Raw genomic sequence first — 23,915 nt, 5'->3', positions numbered from 1 at the left:
CTCAAGTACACAAGCTTGAATGGGCCACCATAGCCGTGGGAAGTAGGGGTGCTGAGGGTTCTGCAGCACCCCTTGAAAAATCTGAATTGCTATGTGGTTCATCATGGTTACTCATAATAAGTAAGTGTTCCTGTCACGTCCTGACCTTAGTTCCTTTTTTATGTCTCTATTTTGGTTTGGTCAGGGCGTGAGTTGGGGTGGGCATTCTATGTGTTTTTTCTATGTTTTCTATTTCTATGTGTTTGGCCTGGTATGGTTCCCAATCAGAGGCAGCTGTCAATCGTTGTCTCTGATTGAGAACCATACTTAGGTAGCCTTTTCCCACCTGTGTTTTGTGGGTAATTATTTTTCTGTGTGTGTTTGTGTGCACCTCGGTTGCATCACGGTCTTTGCTGTTTACCTGTTTGTTTTTTGGTTATTTCGGTTTCACTTTCATTAAAAGATGTGGAACTACATGCACGCTGCGCCTTGGTTGATTTATGACAGGGAGTTTGAGGATAGCGAGCGTGATAGCTCCATCTTAATGGCTAAGAAAGGCACAGTATAGCTCTTTCACATATCACATGACTATTCACGCATGACATTTGTCATGGTTACCATATCTATGTTTGTCCTTATCTGTAAATGGTTGTCATTACCTTCCAAATGATCCCTTTTGCCATACTGAAATTTAGATTGATAGCCCCATATCATCCTTACATACAGTATAACTTAAAAGCCTTCACCATTTTACCTAACAACAGCGTGCTCATCAATAATAGCACCCAGCACAGCCTGAAAGCTGCAGATCGATCTTCTAACCATGGAAGAGTCATGATTTTGATTTCAATGCAGCGCATTTCCAGCTTGGTCTCATTGAATATTGCAGAGGCTCCTGAAAACAAGAGTAATATTTACCTCCACGGTTGAATGCTCCATTTCTTACTCACTCTGAAATTATAGGGGCCATATGCCATCCAACCACACTTGCATTCAAAGAGATAGCCCGTCGCTATCGTTAGAAACACAGAAATATAGGAAACAGTTGCTGAACTTAGTTTCCCATGACAGATTTATTCAGCAATGTAAAAACAATGAGCACTGTGTCACTAGATCATCTCCTGGGGCTGAGAGCTGGAGACAAATAATCTCCCACCAAGATGTAGGCAACAGGGTCTATGGTAGTGGGTACTGCAATGAAAATAGGGTGTTGTAGCCAAGGAGAAAGAGCAGGGGAGCTCCATTGCACTGTAGGTATCAGGTAGCTTATTAGCAGGTGAAGGCACGGGTGTTTCCGGGCTTGTTGGTTGTTAGATAAGCATCGACCTGAGTTGATCCAGGAATTTGACGTCATCAAGTCAAATGGATAATGAGGTTCAGGAACCATTTTTAGACTAATTGTCTGTGTGAGAGTGACTGCTGTTTGTCTGTAGTACTTCAACTATGAATCAAACATTTTGTCTAAACTGTAAGTTTGATTAGGTTACAAGTATTATCACATTATTGGCAATGACATCAACTCGTGTCCTACAGAACACGTCTCATCAACACCTCTTGCCAGACATTCAGTTGTTTTTTTTATTTTTATTGTTTACTTGAAGAGATGATGCAAAATGAAGCTTTGGAGAGAAATGTGATTTTAGGCTAGAAATCAGACCCAGCAGCAGCAACATCAGATAGCTATTATATGCTATAACGTTAATGTAACTGAATCTCACAATTAGATCTAGTAAGATCTAGAATCAGAGAAGTGAGGCACACTGAGGCATGTCTCTAGAGTTAACACAGATAATTATATAATATAGATATTTATGACTTTAAAATGGAGTTACTAGTAGGGGGATTTGAGGTCTCAACAAAGCTAACATTTATTGATGCATATGTTCAGAGTTGGATGGGTACTTCCATATGCCCATGGGCTATTCAATATCAATTTGAGATATTTATGCAGTAATGCACTGAGATTAATTCCTGAAGGATTTACAGTGATGCTACTACATTATACATGAAGCTTCTTGGCATTGAATATGAGGTTAAGGAATCATCAATTGTGTCTATATTCACAATGCAATGGCTGCCAATTCTAATATTTCGACACTAACTGGTCTTTTGACCAATCAGATCAGATATTTTGCCAATAATTAGCCTGCCTATGTAGCCAATGTACATTCTAAACATTTATCTGTGTCTTGTGGATCCCTTGTTTGAGTATTAAAACAAAGACCTACAAGCTCATTTGTTTCATCTTTAAAACATAATCACTCAGGCTCTCTCTATTTTAGGTTTTTGGTCATGGTGTGCAAAAATTAATTATGCCTTCAAATTAAAGTTAATCTCTGCATCCCATGGTTGATATCAGACTTGATTAAACAAAACACTCACTTTTAATTTAGCATCAGAGCAGATGCATTTCAGCAGCAATGTTTCGGTCCTTAGGGCCTAGTTTTCTAAAAGTGACCCCTCCTGGTGTTCTATTCATTCCATTTCTATGCATTTAATACTATCCGATAGCCGAAATCTGGATAGATCACTTTAGAAAAACTGGGCACTGAGCCTCTCAAGCTGCATGTCAAGAGCAGTGAGAATGTTTATTTCTATATGTTTCACACATTGAGACAAGCACAATTAGCTAGGTTTATTTTATTGACAATTTTCAATAATTTGGGAAATAACATCAGGTGTGAGCTTGTTTTGGTTCCCCATATCTCATCTACTGTATGTTTTCAACTTAACTGTTCTAGAACCTCTTAGCTCAAGTTGGAGAAAATAACCCTTTATTCAAAAAAATATTCCAGGACTATAACAAAAACCATAATGATTAACCTAATTAATGAATGTATTGATTGACCTTTACATGCTACAGCTAGGGAGGTTATTGTTATATTATTGGAATAAAGGATTATTATCTCCAACTTGCGCTAACAGGTATTCCACCTCATTTGGATCATTCAACAGGCAAAATAAATCTTACCCTATTGTACAGTGTATTCAGAAAGTATTCAGATCCCTTAATTTTTTCCACATTGTGTTACGTTACAGCCTTATTCTAAAATGTATTAAATATTTTTTCCCCCCTCTCAATCTACACATAATACCACATCATGACAAATCAAAAACAGGTAAAAAAAAAAATTTTTTTTTAAATATCACACTTACATAACTATTCAGACCGTTTACTCAGTACTTTGTTGAAGCACCTTTGGCAGCCATTATGGCCTAGAGTATTCTTAGGTATGGCGCTACAAGCTTGGCACACCTGTATTTGGGGAGTTTCTCCCATTCTTCTCTGCAGATCCTCTCAAACTCTATCAGGTTGGATGGGGAGCGTCCCTACACAGCTATTTTCAGGTCTCTCTAGAGATGTTCGATCGGGTTCAAGTCCGGGCTCTGGCTGGGCCACTCAAGAACATTCAGAGACTTGTCACAAAGCCACTCCTGCGTTGTCTTGGCTGTGTGCTTAGGGTCGTTGTCCTGTTGGAAGGTGAACCTTCACCCTCAGTCTGAAGTCTTGAGCGCTCTGGAGCAGGTTTTTATCAAGGATCTCTCTGTAATTTGCTCCATTCATCTTTCTCTCAATCCTGACTAGTCTTCCAGTCCATCCCCACAGCATGATGCTGCCACCACCATGCTTCACCGTATGGGCGGTGCCAGGGTTCCTCCAGACGTGACGCCTGGTATTCAGTCCAAAGAGTTAAATCTTGTTTCTCTTGGTTTCATCAGACCAGAGAATCTTGTTTCTTATGGTCTGAGAGTCCTTTAGGGGCCTTTTGGAAAACTGCAAGCTGGCTGTCATGTGCCTTTTACTGAGGAGTGGCTTCCATCTGGCCACTCCACCACCAGGCCTGACTGGTGGAGTGCTGCAGAGATGGTTGTCCTTCTGGAAGGTTCTCCCATCTCCAGAGCTCTGTCAGAGGACCATCAGGTTCTTGGTCACCTCCCTGACTAAGGCCATTCTCCCCCGATTGCTCAGTTTGGCTCGTGCGGCCAGCTGTTGGAAGAGTCTTGGTGGTTCCAAACTTCTTCCATATAAGAATGATGAAGGCCACTTTGTTATTGGGAACCTTCAATGCTGCAGAAATTGTTTTATACCCGTCCCCAGATCTGTGCATCAACAGAATCCTGTCTCAGAGCTCTACAGACAATTCCTTCGACCTCATGGCTTAGTTTTTGCTCTGACAGGCACTGTCAACTGGTGGGACCTTATATAGACATGTGTGTACCTTTCCAAATCATTTCCAATCAATTTAATTTACCACAGGTGGACTCCAATCAAGTTGTAGAAACATCTCAAGGGATGATCAATGGAAAAAGGGATGCACCTGAGCTCAATTTCGACTCTCATAGCAATTAATAAGGCTGTAACATAACAAAATGTGGAAAAGGTCAAGGGGTCTGAAAACTTTCTGAATGTACTGTAATGAACATGTTTTTGTGTCATGTTGGTAGAAAAAAACATTAGGATGCTACGGTGGCTTTGGTATAAAATTAATGGTGCTTCTATGCCAGCGTGAACAGTGTTGGTGTTACTCCTATCATACTGACTAATTAGGTGTCTGTGTATGACCTGTTTTGTAATGATATTCTGTAACATGACAACATCATCACCACTACTGGAACATAGGTCATTGGCATTGCTACATAGCAAGCAGAGGATGTCTCGCTCTGGAATGAGGCCATTCAGTGGTCCGAAGGGTTCAGGAGGGCTTTAGATCAGACAGTCGTTTGAAAGGATGGACAATGATGAGTTCTCAAAGCTCACTGTTTAATTCTGTGCCAGTCTTTCAAAGGCACCCAAGCCGTAATGAGGCCCCTCGTGAAATACTCACAATGGACGGGACCCTGGCCTCATCTCCTACAGTCCTCTGTTGTTGTGGTAACGAGATCAGACCTGAGTCTACACATCTCTGTTAGTACAGAGCTAAACACTTAGAGTTTGACCTAAACATCAACTACAGTCTATTCAACTTCAGGAATATTGTTTAAGCAGTCTATGGTCAATACTATATAGGAGGTAAAATGTAGTAAATATTTTACTGGTCAATTGGCCAGTTACATATTTGCGTACCATATGTGTTTACCAGTCCTAGGGTACACTATATGGGGTACCCTGTCTTAGATCTAGTCTGAAACCCAGGGATGGGAGTTTCCTGCACTAAATGAAACACAGTAGTTATGAATCATGGTGGCCAAACAGAAGCCCTGTTCTTATCCAATCAACCTGGCCTCAGGGTCATTCATAGCTTTTGGGATGTACATTTGAATCCCTCCATTTAGTAGGATATGTTACGTTACATTACAATAACATACGTATAGTCTCATACTTCTTACCCGGTCGGCCAATATGATTTGAACTGGATGACATAACTTATCATACGTCTTGGAGGATTTATAGCATGAGGCAGCTTGTTGCGTCTTCTGAGAATGTACGTTGCTGTTTAAGAGAACTAACAACAAAGGTTCAGAGAATTTACGAAACAAGTTAGGGGAATTAGGTTCAGTTTAGGAAAAGGTTTATGGGAAGGGTTAGATAAAATTATACAATTGTCCCCAATGTGATTGGAACACGTAACCTTTGGACTCGCTAGATGATTGCGGTATACGCCCACCCATCTTCCCGGACCAACCTCCCTACTTTATTTTCTGTCTTAAGTAACCACGCACTGGGCAACGACGTCTATTCAACAAAATGTCATTGTAATGACATGGAAACAATGTTGATTGAAGCAATGCGTACCCAGTGGGCAGACCATTTTCCATTTGTAACGTAGCGTAACATATACTTACTTAATAGAGGTACAAAAATGTACGTAAAATAGCAAACGTCTGATTTATGAGTCCAGACTGCTCCGCACATAGTCAGAAAACGGCATCTCAAACAGTGAGGCGGTAAATGAGCGGCCTGATTGGTCTCTGAGTTCAAACTCATAAAGTGCTTCAGTGTGCCTTTTACGCATTCCAGCTCATCATTATCATTAGGATATTTTCTACATAAGAAGACAAGAGAAAGACCGTATATCAAACATAGAGCAGTCCTCTTTAGCAAAACACACGTAATAGTGTGAAGCATGTGCTACTGTGACTTCAATCGCAATTGGAACTTCCTAATGTGTAGCAACCATAATATACAAACGTTGCATTTTAACAAGGTGTCTTAGATGTACAAGAATGATCAAATCAAAGTGTCTTGGCACAGTTGGAAGATAGACATGACCTTTCAACAAGCTGCCTTTCCGTACAGCTGGAACATAAACTATGCATTGCACCTGCAGGGGGTTTATGTTTTGAATCCATGGCGCTATTTACATTTTATTGAAAAATGGATGGGTGTAATCCAGATACTTAATGGAGAAGAAACATATTAACACACCGATACCTTGTGTTCATCTGTAATTAGCTTGAAAAGGAGCTGGAAAAGGACATAATGCTACACATAGGGAGGGTAGGTACGAGTGTCACTCAATGTACCAATAAATACGATGCTGACATCACATATAGTGTTTTCAAAAAAATGTAACTGTAGCTGTGCATATGGATGATATGATTGGGTGTTCTGCTTTTATATTCCTCAAAGATTACAAACGGTACATATCTAAAGCCTCAACTTTGTGACCAGTGAAGTGGTCTTTCAGCAAAACTCAAACAAAAACACAGATTTTGCTCAGTCATTCACAATTCGCAAGAAAAGGTAATCATGCACATTTACTGCCACAGCTCCAAAAAAAAAAAACAACAGCAGCTGCAACATAGACAACAGAAATACAACAGGCTAAAATCAAGGGCTCCACCATCAGTATAAATGGTGGAACACCAACATCTAGTGCCTTAGACCGAGTGGCGCAGAAGTCTAAGGCATTGCATCTCAGTGCTAGAGGAGTCACTATAGACTCCCGGGTTCGAATCCAGGCTGTATTGTATCACAACCAGTGGTGATTGTGAGTTCCATAGAGCGCACAATTGGCCCAGCGTTGGCTGGTATAGGGTGTCATTGTAAATAAGAATTTGTTCTTAACTGACTTGCCTAGTTAAATAAAGTTTAAATAATAAATAAAGAACTGTTGGAGTGTTTCAGGTGAGTAGATCCTTGGCACTATCCCATTTTAATAATAACAATACACCTAAAAAGCCTCTTAAAAAACGGATGGCAGTAATCCAAAGGCAGTCCTATTGGGATGTAAAACTATCTAATTGATAAAACTAAGAACAGTATTCAGTGAAGAATGGCATGGGATAAATGTCCAATGGAAACACTGTATTTTGGCCAAAGCGTTTTCTCTCCAGAAAGTTTAGCAGCTCTGACATAGCTAGCGAAATAGAAAAGTTTTAACTGATAGTTTTTCCACTGCAGTACCCCCCCCCCCCCCCCCCCCTACGCTGCTGTGTCATTGTGGAACACGTGGCTGTCAAAGCCTATCAATCCCATCATGCATTGGGGTCCTGTTCTCACATTGCCTCTGAGGAAATGTCACTACCCACCAGGTAGGCACAGGTAGTCCTCTAATCTCTGCTGCAGGCTACGGGCTAACACACTCACACTCCCTCAGTGGAGAGACTGCCAAGAGAGGACAAACAAAACAGCTGAAAACAGGGCAAAAAAGGGAAGGCGGTATTAAGATGTGTCAGGAGGTGATGAGTAGAAAAGTGTCAGACAGACTCCCAAGGCTCAGACGACTCCAGTAATCTCTCTCTCTCTCACACCTCCTAATGTACTTCAAAATAGCCATTAAAGTCAGGAAGAACACAAACAAGGCCACTTCAAAGTGAGAACACCCAATATTGGTTGAGAGAAATAATCAATCAACACAGTGTGGCTTTCAGGTATAGTTGTTCTCCTCCCCCAGGGAAGAAATGGAGTTCATATGGAGGTTGGGGTTTGCTACATACAGTTGAAGTCAGAAGTTTACATACACCTTAGCCAAATACATTTAAACTCAGTTTTTCACAATTCCTGACATTTAATCCAAGTACAAATTCTCTGTCTAAGGTCAGTTAGGATCACCACTTTATTTTAAGAATGTGAATTGTCAGAATAATTGTCACGACTTCTACCGAAGTCGTTGCCTCTCCTTGTTCGGCTGGTGCTCGGTGGTCGACGTCACCGGTCTTCTAGCCATCATTGATCAATTTTTCATTTTCCATTTGTTTTGTCTTCCCACACACCTGTTTTCAATCCCATTCATTACCTGTTGTGTATTTAACCCTCTGTTTCCCCTCATGTCTTTGTCAGATATTGATAATTGCCAGTGTTGTGTTTGTTGTATAGGTGCGCGACGGGTCCTCGTACCCATGTTTGTTTATATTCTGTTCTTATTAGTGATATGGAGCATGTTACGTGGACATTCATTAAAATAGTCCATTTTACACTCCGTTTGACTCTCCTGCGCCTGACTTCCCTGCCACCTATACACACACGACTCTGACAATAATAGTAGAGAGTGACTAATTTCAGCTTGTATTTCTTTCATCACATTCCCAATGGGTCAGAAGTTTACATACACTCAATTAGTATTTGGTAGCATTGCCTTTAAATTGTTTAACTTGGTATCAAACATTTTGAATAGCCGTCCACAACTTCGGGAGTATGCTTGGGGTCATTGTCCATTTGGAAGACCGATTTGCGACAAGCTTTTACTTCCTGACTGATGTCTTGAGATGTTGCTTCAATATATCCACATAATTTCCAATTCCTCATGAATCTATCTATTTTGTCAAATGCACCAGTCCCTCCTGCAGCAAAGCACCTCCACAACATGATGCTGCCACCTCAGATCTTCACGGTTGGGATGGTGTTCTTCAGCTTGCAAGCTTCCTCTTTTTTCCTCCAAATGTAACAATGGTCATTATGGCCAAAACGTTATATTTTTGTTTCATCAGACTGGAGGACATTTCTCCAAAATGTACAATATTTTCCCCCATGTGCAGTTGGAAACCGTAGTCTGGCTTTTTTATGGCGGTTTTGAAGCAGTGGCTTCTTCCTTGCTGAGCGGTCTTTCAGGCTATGTCGATATAGGACTCATTTTACTGTGGCTATAGATACTTTTGTACCTGTTTCATCCAGCATCTTCACAAGGTCCTTTGCTGTTGTTCTGGGATTGATTTGCACTTTTCGCACCAAAGTACGTTCATCTCTAGGAGACAGAACGCGTCTCCTCCTGGGCGGTATGACGGCTGCGTGGTCCCATGGTGTTTATACTTGCATACTATTGTTTGTACAGATGAACGTGGTACCTTCAGGCATTTGAAAATTGCTCCTAAGGAGGAACCAGACTTGTGGAGGTCTACAATTATTTTCTGAGGTCTTGACTGATTTCTTTTGATTTTCCCATGATGTCAAGCAAAGAGGCACTGAGTTTGAATTTAGGCCTTGAAATACATCCACATTTACACCTCCAATTGACTCAAATGATGTCAATTAGCCTATCAGAAGCTTCTAAAGCCATGACATCATTTTCTGGAATTTTCCAAACTGTTTAAAGGCACAGTCAACTTACTGTATGTAAACTTCTGACCCACTGGAATTGTGATACAGTGAATTATAGGTGAAATAATCTTTCTGTAAACAATTGTTGGAGAAATGACTTGTGTCATGCACACAGTAGATATCCTAATCGACTTGCCAAAACTATAGTGTGTTAACAAGAAATTTGTGGAGTGGTTGAAAAACGAGTTTTAATGACTCCACCCTAAGTGTTTGTAAACTTCTGACTTCAACTGTATGAATGAGATGGTTTAAAAACTAGAGAGGTAGAGGTGATGTAGGAGGGTGGGGGACCAGTTCAACAGTAAGCTGATATTAATTACATACAGTTGTATAGGGCGAGAAGATCACTTTTAGCATGAACAGCACAGTTTGAAGGTGTTGGAGGAGAGTGGGAGTGTGGTACTATGAAGCAGAGCTGGCAGTTGGCCGGGCAGGGAGTTTAGAGAGGGAAGAGGTACGATGATGGCGCATTGCCAGCATCATGCCTGACCATGTTTCCAGATAACACCCTTAGACATGGCTCATATTTAGGCTACAATGGATGTTTTTAAAGTATTCTGTTGTTTCAGGTGACTCACCAAAAGCATGTCACGGTCAGACAGGTGACTGGAGAGGGTCTTTCAAATACACGTTAAGTGCAGAATGGGGGTTATTTGGAAAACATCACATCTATTGTAATTTACAAAGATTTTATTGTTGACAAGCCAAGCAAAAGGTCAATTATAAATACAATTCAGAACACACAGGACGCTCTCTATTATATCTAGTGGTTATTGTATATACATTAATCACATCTCTGTGAATCCCTGTCTCTGTGGAACGTGTGTGGGTTGGGCGTGTGTGTGAGAGAGAGAGTTTTCTTGAACTGTGGTCAATGCCTGCTTGGGCGGAATCTAATTTCCAGTGCGCTCTAAAAGTTGCCGTAAGTAATGATTACAGGGCTTTATAGCTCCAAGGTTTCCAATACACTGAGGAGCACTTTAATTCAATTTTTCTCATCAAGATCAATAAAAGTATCTGAACTATGGCTCCTGGGGATATAATGCTCTTTAATATTGCACTGTGCTTTAAGGCCAGCCATTTTCTGATGCCTACGTAACAGCTTACAGCCATGGAAAGAACAACCATCAAGCCAGGGAGACATTGAGCTGTCAAAGCTTAGCACACCATAAGATCTCCCTTTAGTGACAAGTCAATGAAAATCGCTAAAAACCCTTCAGCACACAGACACACACACACACACACACACACACACACACACACACACAATTACAGCTATGTCCATACTTGAGGGGCATAAGACGAGACAGTGGAGAGAGTGATCACAGGGTGGGCTGAGAGAAACATGATCAAAGCCTATATTTTGAAATCACTTACTTCTCCATTAGTTTGATTAACGGGACCAGCCTAGTCCTCAGACAGAGACAAGGGCCTTGAAAAATGATGCAATTACAGCTTTTTAAATAGGGGAATGAAAAGGCCTGTTGGAGAGAGGTATCTGGAAGAGATTCTCCTGGACAGCAGGCTCTCCCTCTTCATCCATCTTTCCACTATCCACCTAGCCTTCATCCCTCCATCCAACTATACCCCATCCCAAAGGCTGTTTACCTACATATCACCTTCCAACCAGCATATCAAATGGCATGCACGCGGTATAAATTGACATAGTGTTTCCTGAAAAATAGTGGCACACGACATCCCGTTTTCCTCTATATATACATATATAGGCTGTTCTAAAAACATGACAAGGACAGGTGACTACTGTACTCTACTTTGCTCTAATGGAGGGGACGACTTACCTATCTCACTTTTTGGTCTGGCTTTACCACTATAATCAGTAAAGACATTTAAAGAGAAGGAGCATGAAACTGCCATCATATAAGGCTCTTTTTGTTGAGCAGCTATTGTGTGGTATTAGTGTATTAGCAAGTCTCAAGTGGGGGTCCTGGACAAAAAAACATGGTAACGAACCACCTTGAAAAATGATTAAGACGAATACCATACACCCTTGAGCATGACTTTCACTACAGCAAAGCAAGAACAGAAACAGAGAGATATGGTCCTCTATGTTACCCTGCTATTGTCCTGCGAATCACAGAGAAAGGCTCTGCTGTATCTGGATAGTAAAGGTCTACGTGCACTACGGCGCACTGTGGTGATACTGAGGACACTAATGTTTTCTCTATTCACCTCAGTGATGGCTCACAGAGCAGTGTGGGTGGTGGATGAGAATAAGTCTGTCACTCAGGCTAATCACTACCGATGAACTCTTTCACCCCACTGCTGCTGTAAACATAGGATTAGAAACAGTGAGAGGTACAGAGAGAAGGGGGCGAGGTATACTGCAGTAATACGGCGGTTATACAGAGAGTATGCTCATATTTCACTGGTCACAATTTATTTTGGGGAACACTTTCAGTCCTGCATTTCTTTACATGTATCATATGTGCAAATGCATGAGGTAAAATTGTAATAAATTAATGAGTAGAACTAGATTCATCTAAACCTTATCAAAGTGCTGATTTATGCTCTCATCCAATATCTGTTACCAGGCTGAAACACAAATGGATTATGTTGTGTTTGCTTTACTAATCCTACCAATCCTACCACCAGAAAGCAAAGAACTCATCGAAAAGAGACATCTGACAGCCCTGTAGTCCCCAGTCCCCTGTTCTCCCCTTGGCAAAATCTGAGACACATGGCCAGTGGTCAGACATGCGGCCATCTGTGTGTGTGTGTGTGTTGTGTGTGTGTGTGTATGTGTGTGTGTGTGTGTTGTGTGTGTGTGTGTGTGTGTGTGTGTGTGTGTGTGTGTGTGCATGCGTGCGTGCAAAACCCTTCTGTAGTGATGTAGGGCCCCTGGGCCATCATTAGTCTCCAAGAAGTGCCAAAGGGATCACCCAAGGCTATACATGTGAAAAAAAGGATCGAATATAACCGGAACAGACATGAACGGGACACCGAATGCTGATTATCAATTTTCGATTCAAGTCAGGCAATCTAAAATCGCTCCAAATGCACGTAGAATAAAATTGATTTGATGGGAGTAAATATTGTAAAAATTGGGACTTTACAAAGTTATGTAGTGTTCCTTCAGCAATGGAAACAGTAGGGCTAGCCAGAGGAAAGACTAGGGGCGATCTCACACACACACACACACACACACAGGATCTGAATACAAAGTGAGCGACCCTCATATGCCCTGTCCTCATAAACCCTCTCCACTATAACTAATGCTGATGATTTGCCTGCACAGATTGAACAAAATCAAAACAAACAACAAAACACTAACAGGCCCTAATCACAAGGTGGTAGCCTACAAGTAGGTTAAGGTGTCACAGTCTAAGCTTACTTTCACATACTGAGTGTCATACATCTGAATTTATAATCAAGTCCTTGCTCCCACAATAGCATGTACAGTGTTTCTCACATACAGGAGGCTTGGAAGCAGAGTTTCAGGGAGACCAATTAAGGATTTCAATCTACTGCTTCATTTATTTTAACAGCAGAGAGCCATACCCAAGGGAAAACGACCGTCATTTGTTTCTGGAAATTCTCTACGAAAGCTACCAGTTTTGATGAAAAATAAAACCAATGTAGTGGAAATAACGGAGCGTTATTAAATGAGAGTGGCTTAGGGGAATTAAGATATTGGCACAATACAATATGATATGACTGAATTACATATGCCGATTTGGTGTGGTGTTAAATTGCCCCTCGAAAGCAATGTTTGAATAACTTCCATTTGACAGCAATGTTTGACTATAACAGTTGAATTTTGCAGAAAAGAACTGACAAATAACATCAGATTTTGATCAGCCATAGAATAACCAAAGCTGGTGGTATAGAGTAGTAATCACAACTTGCACTATGTAGTGCAAGTCGTTATTTTATACTCTATACCACCAACTTTAAGTCTTCTATAAGCCTATAGGCATTGGTTTAATGAGATAACATTGGATTCATTCCATATCTTGTCGTAAAGCTATAGTGGCCTTCAACTGATTCCTAAGAGCTCAGATGTTATGGAAGTAAAGGACCAAATACCTGTTTTGCAAATGGTTGTATTAGCAATTACCCCCAATAAACTCTTACTTAGAGTCTCCTACACTACATTACCAAAAGTATGTGGGCACCTGCTTGTCGAACATCTCATTACAAAATCATTGGCATTAATATGGAGTTGGTCCCTCTTTGCTGCTAGTTAAGTTCTTTCACACTGATCTCAACCAACCTTTTCTGTATGGACCTCACTTCGTGCACAGGGGCATTGTCATGCTGAAACAGGAAACGGCCTTCCTCAAACTGTTGCCACAAAGTTGGAAGCACAGAATCGTCTAGAATGTCATTGTATGCTGTAACGTTAAAATTTCCTTTCACTGGAACATTAAGATTGTAAGATTAAGATTGAGATTTCCCTTTACTGGAACTAAGGGGCCTGAACCATGAAAAACAGCCCTAGACCATTATTCCTCCTCCACCAAACTTTACAGTTGGCACTATGCATTCGGGCAGGAAGCGTTTGTTCTCCTGGCATCTGCCAAACCTAGATTTGCCCGTCAGACTTCCAGATAGTGAAGCGTGATTCATCACTCCAGCGTGATTCATCACTTCATCACGACTTCCGCCGAAGTCGGTCCCTCTCCTTGTTCGGTCGACTTCACCGGCCTTCTAGCCATCGCCAATCCACTTTTCATTTTCCATTTGTTTTGTTTTGTTTTACACACCTGGTTTCAATTCCCCAATTACATGTTCATTATTTAACCCTCTGTTTTCCCCATGGTTTTTGTGCGTGATTGTTTTATGTATGTTTGGCCCATTATTGTGGGCTTGGTATTACAACATGTTATTGGAATATTTGAGTAAAGTTACGTGTGTTACTCATCTCTGCTGTCCTGCGCCTGACTCCTCTGCACCAGCTACACCCAGACCATTACAGAATCACGCAACCTCAAAAATGGAGTCAGCAGGAGCAGAAAACCCCCCCTAGGGCGGGCGAGGAGCGCGTCCAGCAGCATGCGACCATGATGCACCGTCTTGGCACCGCCATGGATCAGGTGCTGCTGACGATGGACTGATGGGAGAGAGGAGGAGTTCTTCCAGCGCCTCCACCGGCACCACTACAAAGGCAACACTGTTCACCCCTCCTTCACCCGGTCCCAGTGGGATTCGGCTCGCGCTCCCGAGGGAGTATGATGGGACGGCGGCCGGATGCCAGGGGGTTCCTACTCCAGCTGGAACTCTACCTGGCGACCATCCACCCGGCTCTTTCGGGACGTGAGAGCGTGTGTGCCCTCGTCTTCTGTCTCTCAGTGAAAGCCCTGGAGTGGGCCAACGCCGTAGGAGTAGGAGAAGCGGTGTTGGACCATTACGTGGAGTTCACCTGCCGATTTCGGGCAGTTTTCAACCACCCGCCTGAGGGTAGAGCGATGGGTGAACGTCTGTTCCACCTGAGGCAGAGGATGAGGAGCGCACAGGAGTTCGCCTTGGACTTCCGGACCCTAGCCGCCAGTGCGGAATGGAACAACAGGGCCCTGATCGATCACTCCCGGTGCAGTCTGCGCGAGGACGTCCGTCGGGAGTTGGCCTGCAGGGACACCACTCCCACGTTTGACCAGCTGGTGGACCTGTCCATCCAGCTGGATAACCTGCTGGCTACCCGCGTACGTCTGGATCGGGGCCTGTCAGTTCCATCCCCCAGCAACACCGCTCCAACGCTCATGCAGCTGGGAGGTTCTACGCTTAGAGCCATTAGAGGGGCCGTTCCCTGTACCATATGTGGCCACAGAGGGCACACTGCTGGTCGGTGCTGGGGAGGTTCCTCTGGGAGTCGAGGCAACAGGCAGGGCACTCTCGTGTCACCCCAGGTGAGTCGGCACCAGGCTCACTCAGAGCCCCTGTTGCTCACATGTTTTTGTTTATTAATTTTCCTGAATTTTCCCCACATTCCCAGCATAAGGCGCAGCTGGGAATTTTATTGACAGAGCATTTGCCCACAGTTTAGGGATCCCCATTGTTCCTGTGGATATGCCCTTCCCTGTGCACGCCCTAGATAGGCGACCAATAGGGTCAAGGCTAACTAGGGAGGCCACGGCTCCACTGGGCATGGTTATGCAGGAGGATCACAATGTACGATAAATCTCCTGGTAGACGCAGCACTTCCCAGGAGTCACGTGTATCCCCTGTCATAGGAGGAGACAGCGGCTATGGAAACATATGCCTCTGAATCCCTGGGGCAGGGGTACATTCGGCCCTCCACTTCACCTGCCTCCTCAAGATTAGTTTTTGTGAAGAAGAAGGATGGAGGTCTGCGCCCATGCATTGACTATCGAGGTATCAACCAAATCCCAGTGTGGTACAGTCAATGCACGGGGCACGCTTCTTCACAAAATTGGATCTCAGGAGCGCTTACAACCTGGTGCGTATCCAGGAGGGGACCGAGTGGAAGATGGCATTTAGTACCACCTCAGGGCACTATGAGAACGTTGTGATGCCGTACGGGTTGATGAATGCTCCATCAGTCTTCCAGGCCTTTGTAGACAAGATTTTCCGGGACCTGCATGGGCAGGGTGTAGTGGTGTATATCGACGACATTCTGATAAACTCCGCTACACACGCCGAGCATGTGTCCCTGGTGTGCAGGGTGCTTGTTCGACTGTTGGAGCATGACCTGTACGTCAAGGCTGAGAAATGTCTGTTTTTCCAACAGTCCATCTCCTTCCTAGGGTACCGCATTTCCACTTCAGGGGTGGAGATGGAGAGTGACCGCATTTCTGCGGTGCGTAATTGGCCAACTCCCACCACGGTAAAGGAAGTGCAGCGGTTTCTAGGGTTTGGCAACTACTACCGGAGGTTTATCCGGGGCTTTGGTCAGGTAGCAGCTCCCATTACCTCACTGCTGAAGGGGGGACCGGTGCGACGACAATGGCTGAGGCGGACAGGGCTTTTGGTCACCTGAGGGTTCTGTTTACCTCGGCTCCCGTGCTGGGTCATCCGGATCCCTCTTTGGCATTCATAGTGGAGGAGGACACGTCCGAGGCTGGAATAGGAGCCGGTACGCCACCAAAGCTCCTCCCCTGTGCTTTCTTTTCGAAGAAGCTCAGCCCGGCGGAGCGAAACTATGATGTGGGGGACAGGGAGCTGTTGGCTGTTGTCAAGGCTCTTAAGGCGTGGAGACATTGGCTTGAGGGGGCTAAACACCCTTTTCTTATCTGGACTGACCACCGCAATCTGGAGTACATCAGGGCGGTGAGGAGACTGAACCCTCGCCAGGCAAGGTGGGCCATATTCTTTACCCGTTTTGTTTTCACCCTGTCCTACAGACCAGGTTCCCAGAACACTAAGGCAGACGCACTGTCCCAGATGTATGACACAGAGGAGTACACTCCCATACTTCTGGCCTCTTGCCTAGTGGCACCGGTGGTGTGGGAGCTGGACGCGGACATCGAGCGGGTGTTACATACAGAGCCCACTCCCCTCCAGTGTGCTGTCTTAGTGGGAAGTACTGGTGGTCCAGGACGTGAGGGTTTATGTTTCCTCCTGCTCGGTGTGCGCCCAGTGCAAGGCCCCTAAGCACCTGCCCAGAGGGAAGTCACAGCCCTTACCCGTTCCACAATGGTGGTGGTCGCACCTATCAGTGGACTTCCTCTCGGATCTTCCTACCTCACAGGGTAACACATCGATCCTGGTCGTTGTGGCTCGGTTTTCTAAGTCCTGACATCTCCTTTCTTTGCCCGATCTCCCTACGGCCCTACAGACTGTGGAGGCCCTGTTTACACACGTCTTTCGGCACTACGGGGTGCCTGAGGATATAGTGTCTGATCGAGATCCCCAGTTCACGTCAAGGGTCTGGAGGGCGTTCATGGAACGTCTTGGGCTCTCGGTCAGCCTTACCTCGGGTTTTCACCCCGAGAGTAACGGGCAGGTGAAGAGAGTAAACCAGGATGTGAGTAGGTTTCTGTGGTCGTATTGCCAGGACCGGCCGGGGGAGTGGGCGGCGTTCATCTCCTGGGCAGAGATGGCCCAAAACTCGCTCCGCTACTCCTCCACTAACCTCTCCCCCTTTCAGTGCGTACTGGGGCATCAGCCGGTTTTGGCACCTTGGCATCAAGGTGGACGAATGGTTTAAGCGCTCGGAGGAGACCTGGGACTCATGTGCACCTGCAATGGGCCGTGAGGCGTTAGAAGGCGGGCCTCACCGCCACTGTAGTGAGGCCCCGGTGTTCGCACTGGGGGCCCGGGTCTGGCTCTCCACCCAAAACCTGCTCCTCCGCCTGCCCTGCAGGAAGCTGGGCCCGCGGTTTGTGGGGACATTCAAAGTCCTGAGGAGACTGAATGAGGTTTGCTACAGGTTACAGCTTCCCCCCGATTACCGTATTAACCCCTCGTTCCATGTGTCTCTCCTCAGGCCAGTGGTGGCTGGTCCACTCCAGGAGTCTGAGGTGCGGGAGGTTCCTCTGCCCCCTCTGGCCATCGAGGGGGCCCCGGCGTATGCTGTTTTGAGCTATACTGGACTCGAGGCGTTGGGCGAGGGGCCTTCAGTACCTCGTGGAGTGGGAGGGTTACGGTCTGGAGGAGAGATGCTAGGTGCTGGTGGAGGACATTTTGGACTATCAGCAAAGTCAGTGCTAGTAGGAGGGAAACAGGGTAAAGTGTGAGTGTTAGTAGTAGGTTCATTTTTGGGAGGTGGGGGTGCTGTGGGATGATTTAAGACATTCTTTGAAAAGTTAGGGTTTCGGATGTTTTTGGATGATGGGAAGGGACTCTGCTGAAAAAGTGAGATTAGAAGGCGAACAGCCTCTATTATTTTGTATTTAATTTTTTGATTTAACCTTTATTTAACTTTGCTTTTTCTTGGCCAGGTCGCAGTTGTAAATGAGAACTTGTTCTCAACTAGCTTACCTGGTCAAATAAAGGTGAAACAAAATAAAATAAAAAACCAAGCAAATCAATTAAGAACAAATTCTTATTTACAATGACGGTCTACCAAGAGGCAAAAGGCATCATGCCTGATGAGGTCAAGCGTTTGCCTGGGACTTGGAAAGGGTGAGGTCAAAAGAGCGAAGAATATTAAGTAAGGTGGAAAGAAATGAAAGGAAGGCAGACGTTGGGAGGTTGAAGATGCCAAATACACTGAGTGGTGAGCCAGCATCAGGAAATTAGCTTATCAAGGTGTCAAGCTCATTGATGAACTCTCTAAGGGCACCTGGTGGGAAATAGATGACAATGTTATGCTTGAGAGGACAAGTGACAGTGACAGCATACAACTTAAATGAGGAGATTGACAGGTGAGGGAGTAAAACAGAAAATGTCTACTTAGTTTATCACTCTCTGTGAAGATATGAATACCTTTTGGGTATCGCCATGGAGATACACACAAGATAAATTCACCGGACATGAGTTTATGTTATACATCTAACTGTATTAAAAACATTTCCATTCTTTCTCTGTACTGAACACAGTGATAAAGGATGGGGGTGACATTTACCTCTCCCATTGTGAAAGACATTGATTCATGGTATTACAGATACCTCATAAGGACCAGGTACAGTGCCTTTGGAACATATTCAGACCCCTTGACTTGTTACACTTTTTGTTACATTACAGCCTTATTCTAAAATTGATTAATCAAATAAATTGCTCAGCAAACTACACACAATAGCCTATAATGACAAAGTAAAAACAGTTTTTTAGAATTTTTTTCACACTAATAAAATATTAAAAAACAGAAATACCTTATTTACTTAAGTATTCAGACCCATTGTTAGGAGACTTGAAATTGAGCTCGGGTCCATCCTGTTTCTATTGATAATCCTTAAGATGTTTCTACAACTTGATTTGAGTCCACCTGTGTGAAATTCAATTGATTGAATATGATTAGGAAATGCACACACCTGTCTATACAGTGCCTTGCAAAAGTATTCATCCGCCTTCGTGGTTTATTTTGTTGCATTACGATCTGTCATTTAAATTCATTTTTATTTGGATTTCATGTAATGGACACACAAAATAGTCCAAATTTGTGAAGTGAAATGAAAAAAAGTACTTAAAAAACAGAAAAGTGGTGTGTGCATATGTATTCACCCCCTTTGCTATGAAGCCTCTATATAAGATCTGGTGCAACCAATTACCTTCGGGAGTCACATAATTAGTTAAATAATGTCCACCAGTGTGCAATCTAAGTGTCACATGATCTGTCACATGATCTCAGTATATACAGTGGAGAGAAGTATTTGATACACTGCCGATTTTGCAGGTTTTCCTACTTACAAAGCATGTAATTCTGTCATTTTTCTCATAGGTACACTTCAACTATCAGTGATGGAATCTAAAACAAAAATCCAGAAAATCACATTGTATGAATTTTAAGTAATTAATTTGCATTTTATTGCATGACATAAGTATTTGATCACCTACCAACCAGTAAGAATTCCGGCTCTCACAGACCTGTTAGTTTTTCTTTAAGAAGCCCTCCTGTTCTGCACCTGTTTGAACTCGTTACCTGTATAAAAGACACCTGTCCACACACTCAAACAGACTCCAACCTCTCCACAATGGCCAAGACCAGAGAGCTATGTAAGGACATCAGGGATAAAATTGTAGACACCATTCTGTATACTTCTGACCCTTCTTAGGACACTGTGTTAACAACCCTCCAGGCGAGCTTCAATGCCATACAACTCTCCCTCCGTGGCCTCCAATTGCCCTTAAATACAAGTAAAACTAAATGAATGCTCTTCAACCGATCGCTGCCTGCACCTGCCCGCCTGTCCAACATCACTACTCTGGACGGCTCTGATTTAGAATATGTGGACAACTACAAATACCTTGGTGTCTGGTTAGACTGTAAACTCTCCTTCCAGACTCACAGTAAACATATCCAATCCAAAGTTAAATCTAGAATTGGCTTCCTATTTCGCAACAAAGCATCCTTCACTCATGCTGCCAAACATGCCCCTGTAAAACTCACCATCCTACCAATCTTCGACTTCGGTCATTTACAAAATAGCCTCCAATACCCTACTCAATAAATTGGATGCAGTCTATCACAGCGCCATCCGTTTTGTCACCAAAGCCCCATATACTACCCACCACTGTGACCTGTATGCTCTCGTTGGCTGGCCCTCGCTTCATACTCGTCGCCAAACCCACTGGCTCCAGGTCATCTACAAGACCCTGCTAGGTAAAGTCCCCCCTTATCTCAGCACGCTGGTCACCATAGCAGCACCCACCTGTAGCACGCACTCCAGCAGGTATATCTCTCTGGTCACCCCCTTCCAGTTCTCTGCTGCCAATGACTGGAACGAACTACAAACATCTCTGAAACTGGAAACACTTATCTCCCTCACTAGCTTTAAGCACCAGCTGTCAGAGCAGCTCATAGATTACTGCACCTATACATAGCCCATCTATAATTTAGCCCAAACAACTACCTCTTTTCCTACTTTATACTGTATTTATTTATTTATTTAGCTCCTTTGCACCCCGTTATTTCTATCTCTACTTCCACTGAAAATCAACCATTCCAGTGTTTTACTTGCTATATTGTATTTACTTCACCAACATGGCGTTGTTTTTGCCTTTACCTCCCTTATCTCACCTCACTTGCTCACATTGTATATAGACTTATTTTTCTACTGTATTATTGACTTTGTTTGTTTTACTCCATGAGTAACTCTGTGTTCTTGTATGCGTCAAACTGCTTTGCTTTATCTTGGCCAAGTCGCAATTGTAAATGAGAACTTGTTCTCAACTTGCCTACCTGGTTAAATAAAGGTGAAATAAATAAATAAATAAACAAAGACCAATTAGCTATCCAAACAAGTCAAGGACAAAGTTGTGGAGAACTACAGATCAAGGTTGGGTTATAAAAAAACATCCGAAACGTTGAACATCCCATGGAGCAACATTAAATCCATTATTAAAAAATGGAACAACAAGCCTGTCAAGAGAGGGCCACCCACCAAAACTCACGGACCAGGAAAGGAGGGCATTAATCAGAGGCAACAAAGAGACCAAAGATAAGCTGAAGGAGCTGCTAAGCTCCACAGCGGTGATTGGAGTATCAGTCCATAGGACCACTAAGCCGTACACTCCACAGAGCTGGGCTTTACGGAAGAGTGTCCAGAAAAAAAGCCATTGCTTAAAGAAAAAAATATGTAAACACGTTTGGTGTTCCCATAAAGGCATGTGGGAGACTCACCAAACATATGGAAGAAGGTACTCTGGTCAGATGAGACTAAAATTGAGCTTTTTGGCCATCAAGGAAAACGATATGTCTGGCGCCAACCCAACACCTCATCACTCCGAGAACCTCATCCCCATGGTGGTGGCAGCATCATGCTGTGGGGATGTTTTTCATTGGCAAGGACTGGGAAACTGGTCAGAAATGAAGGAATGATGGATGGCGTTAAATACAGGGAAATTCTTGAGGGACACCTGTTTCCAGAGATTTGAGACTGGGACAGAGGTTCACCTTCAAGCAGGACAATGACCCTAAGCATATTGCTAAAGCAACACTCAAGTGGTCTAAGGAGAAACATTTAAATGTCTTGGAATGGGCTAGTCAAAGCCCAGACCTCAATCCAATTGACAATCTGTGGTATGTGTGGTATGACTTAAAGATTGCTGTACACCAGCGGAACCCATCCAACTTGAAGGAGCTGGAGCAGTTTTGCCTTGAAGAATGGGCAAAAATCCCAGTGGCTAGATGTGCCAAGCTTATAGAGACATACTCCAAGATACTTGCATCTGTAATTCCTGCAAAAGGTGTCTCTGCAAAGTATTGACTTTGGGGGGGGTGAATAGTTATGCACGCTCAAGTTTTCTGTTTTTTGTCTTATTTCTTGTTTGTTACACAATAACAAATATTTTGCATCTTCAAAGTGGTAGGCAATTTTAATTCCAGGTTGTAAGGCAACAAAATAGGAAAAATACCAAGGAGGGTGAATACTTTTGCAAGCCACTGTATAAGGTCCCACAGTTGACAGTGCATGTCAGAGCAAAAACCAAGCCATGAGGTCAAAGAAATTGTCTGTAGAGCTCTGAGACAGGATTGTGTCAAGGCACAGATCTGAGGAAGGGTACCAAAACATTTCTGCAGCATTGAAGGTCCCCAACAACACAGTGGCCTCCATCAATATTAAATGGAAGAAGTCGGGGGAGAATAGATTTGGTCAGACAGGTGACCAAGAACCCGATTTTCATTCTGACAGAGCTCTAGAGTTCCTCTGTGGAGATGGGAGATCCTCCCAGAAGGACAACCAACTCTGCAGCACTCCATCAATTAGGCGTTTATGGTAGAGTGTCCAGATATAAGCCACTCCTCACTAAAAGGCACATGACAGCCTGCTTGGAGCTTGCCAAAAGGCGCTTAAAGGAGCGAGAAACAAGATTCTCTAGTCTGATGAAAGCAAGATTGAACTCTTTGGCCTGAATGCCAAGCATCACTTCTGGAATAAACCTGGCACCATCCCTACGGTGAAGCACCGTGGTGGCAGCATCATGCTGTGCGGATGTTTTTCAGCGGCACGGCCTGGGAGACTAGTCAAAATTAAGGAAAAGATTAAAGGAGCAAAGTACAGAGAGATCCTTGATGAAAAGCCGCTCCAGAGCGCTCAGACAGGGGCGAAGGTTCACCTTCCAATAGGACCACGCCTCTAAGTACACAGCCAAGACAATGCAGGAGTGGCTTCGGGACAATTCTCCAAATGTCCTTGAGAGGCCCAGGCAGAGCCCGGACTTGAACTCAATCGAACATCTCTGGAGAGACCTGAAAATAGTTGTGCAGCAACGCTCCCCATCCAACCTGACAGAGCTGGAGTGCATCTATAGAGGAGAATGGGAGAAACTCCCTAAATACAGGTGTGCCAAGTTTGTAGAGTCATAACCAAGAAGATTCGATGCTGTAATCACTGCCAAAGGTGATTCAACAAAGTACTGAGTAAAGGGTCTGAATACTTATGTTAATGTGATATTTCAGTTTTTCATTTTGAATAACTTAGCAAAAAAATCAAAAAAACATTTTTTGCTTCGTCATTATGGAGTATTGGGTGTAGATTGATGAGGGAAAAAAATATTGAATCATTTTTAGAATAAGGCTGTAACGTAACAAAATGTGGAAAAAGTCAATGGGTCTGAATACTTTCCGAAAGCACTGTACGTAACTTAATGGATGAAAATGGTGGTTGTACACCAGTGAGACCCCATTGAGCAATATACATTTTTGAAGAAAATAACTGGTAGGCATATGTCATTGTAATGTACAGGCGTTCTGTTGGTGATGGAGATGCTGTTGATGGTTGAAAAATGTCTGCGCGTAATGGCACAATACTTCTCTGCCATAAACATTACCTCAATGGGGACACATGGGGGTCAGTACGGCAAGTATAACAGGTATGTCTAGGTGTGAAACAGAACAAAATAAAACATGGCTTCTACTGCTTCAAATCACCATCAC

The 23,915-nt window shown here is 43.6% G+C and overlaps 1 protein-coding gene across 1 annotated transcript in view; it reads right to left on the bottom strand.

Annotated features, from left to right (window-relative positions):
* The window catches only part of LOC139381503 (glutamate receptor ionotropic, delta-1-like), a 451,280-nt gene that overhangs the window by 136,411 nt on the left and 290,954 nt on the right, over window positions 1–23,915 (bottom strand). The gene's annotated exons all lie outside the window — the stretch shown is intronic.

This window comes from Oncorhynchus clarkii, chromosome 23 (genome assembly GCF_045791955.1).
Source record: "Oncorhynchus clarkii lewisi isolate Uvic-CL-2024 chromosome 23, UVic_Ocla_1.0, whole genome shotgun sequence".
NCBI lineage: Eukaryota > Metazoa > Chordata > Actinopteri > Salmoniformes > Salmonidae > Oncorhynchus > Oncorhynchus clarkii.
The sequence above is the reverse complement of the archived record's forward strand: the minus strand, read 5'-3'. Positions and strand labels throughout refer to the sequence as shown.